The sequence below is a fragment of the Pagrus major genome, chromosome 22 (genome assembly GCF_040436345.1).
Source record: "Pagrus major chromosome 22, Pma_NU_1.0".
NCBI lineage: Eukaryota > Metazoa > Chordata > Actinopteri > Spariformes > Sparidae > Pagrus > Pagrus major.
The window spans coordinates 10,813,019-10,815,651 of record NC_133236.1 but is presented as its reverse complement, the minus strand read 5'-3'; positions in this window follow the sequence as shown (position 1 = coordinate 10,815,651).

Sequence of the window (2,633 nt, the reverse complement as noted above, 5' to 3'; positions counted from 1 at the left end):
CTATGTGACAAACTTTTGGAAACATTGCCGCTGCCCATCCTGTCTCTACCTGCATCAGCAGAGGGAGGAGGACAGATACTGACTGATGTCTGCATTTTTCATTCTGTCTAAACTTCACTCAGTATTTTGATGTCACAAATATTATTTTATAGATATTTTAAGTTTGTTTCCACTGTGATATTTTTGAGTTCATAGTAGTTTTGCTGTGTACAGATTACTGTTGCTGCTCTAAAAACAATACAGTTACATTTAAAATGCTCATTTCTATTCCCTTTCTGAATTATTTCTTTCTTTCCAATATATTTTTTTAAATGCAATCATTTTGTAAAGGTAAAGTACCGATAAGAACACAGATAAAGAACTGAACCAATAAGGAGTAGGGGTCGACTGTCAATGGCTTTTTCAGAGCTGATACTGATACCAATTATTAGAAACTTAGGAGACTGAAAAGCAATATTTGCGACCAATGTTCATTTACTGTAGAAATGAAACTAAAAAAAAAACTTACTCAAGCACTGTTCTTAAGTACAATTTTGAGTATTTCCATTTTCTGCTACTTTTTGCTTCCTTTCCACTTTATGTGACAGATTCAGTTACTAGTTACTCTGCAGATTCAGATTATTCAGTGTTTACAGGCTATTAATTTTGACGTGTTACCAATCAGATACTGTTGTGGGCGGGACATCGTGTGAGAGGACGCTTCTCAGATTCAGAAAACCATAGTTATACCTCTTTTCTACACAATCATCCAACATCATCCATCACTATGTTTCACTGTGGACATCGTCATATGCCATTCAGCTGACATCGCTCAACCCTAATACCCAAGCTGAGGCACTCAAATGATGTCACCAGGTTAACTTGATGATACTATGATGAATTTAAAAAGGATGCTGGCTCTTTAAAAGGGTATACTGAACATCCCAGCTCCAAAAATGTCCATGTTTTTGAGTTAAAGTGTATATGACGTCTTACTTTAATTCAAGTTTTACTACTTATGACAACACTCAAACTTAATTTTGCATTTTACTGTTCAAGTATGTTAAAGTCCTTCCTGGTGCCTCACATGCTTCATACTTGATATGAGTTTTGTAATGTATCATTTTATTTCCCAAGGACTAAAACGTCAGTGCTTTTGACATATTTTAAATAAAACAGGCCAATGTTAAGCTCTGTCACGTTTTGGTTTTTTTTGTATTTTTCTTTCCGGGTTTTTTAATTAAATAGTGATTTTCATTTTAAAAGGTTAGTACCTGACCTTTAAAGAAGGCTGAACAAATGTAAGTACAAATCATGATTTTGCTTTCACAATGGTAAGACTGAAAACTGTAGAGGTACTCCTGAATCCCTGAACCACCCGACCCATCAAAATTACTCCAAGTGTATTATGCTGTATGATAGCCATTCACTACTGTGCCCTCTTGAACACAAATCATCCACAAACACCTAATTGTGGATATCATTATTCTATATTATGCTTCCCATCCTTGACACTACCTTATTGACTTCAACAGTCCCATCCATTTGTCCTCACTTTCTTTTCACACGCCGTAACAATGAGGTGTCTTTTGTCAGCATCACCAACCTCTCTCCCATTGTTCACTTAGGTGAGGTTGAAGAGGTGATGGAAGATTTTTTTAGACATTCAGCTCCTCAAGGTTGGTGAGCAATAGCACCTTCTGCAGGCCTTTACTAGTATTATATGGATTGTAATTTATTCACACTTGGTTCAAGGAAACCAACACAGGGACACTGTACTGAAATATTTATATTTTCCATAAGTGAATAAACAAGCTGTTCTCAGAGGAAAATAACATCCCCAACACACTGTTTGAAGCTAGAAAGGTGGCAGGGTCCGCAAAATATAAACAAAGTAAAACAGTATGAAATTGTGTTGTTCTTTAAGGTCTGTTTGTTTATTCAGTCATGAAAACAAAGAGAGTTTGTTTAATTTGTTAAGGCATAAAAAAAACAATCAGTCAATGAAGATCTTTTTCTTCTCTGTAATATTACTTCCCTAAAAGTACATAATGCACAGGTAAGTAAAAATAAGTTACCAGAAAATGTACTTAAAGTATCAGGAGTAAAAACGCTCATTCTGCAGAAAATTTTTAAAAGAGCCTTCTTAAGGAGCCTATATACACAAATCTATCTCATCATTAACTCAGTTGAAGAATTCTAGAAAGACAGTGGCACAATTTGCCAGAATTGAACTGTTCTTCTGAGCTACTAGTCACTGAAGAGTCTAAAGTAGGTTGTTTTGTAATCACATGTTTGCAGTTGAGGACATTGGTCCCTTTTAGTTGAAGAGTAACTGTAGATATTGATCTCATTTGATCTAGATCACATAGTATTCACCAGTAAAATCAGGAGCAAGTCTATATTACAATATAAAATGCACACATTCGCACTAGCTTTATAGATACCGCCATCATGCACCATTTACTTATGCTATAATGAAGATTTTAATGCCACAAAAGACACACAAGCATGCTTAGGGTGGATGAAAATTCCAGTGAAGTGATGAAGAGAAAGAATTGGCATGTTGATAAGAAACAATAGGTCACATGATATCAAAAGAGGCCAAAGCTCATAAGCAGTGCTGTAGCTGCAGAAAAGTGACAGAAAAGCTC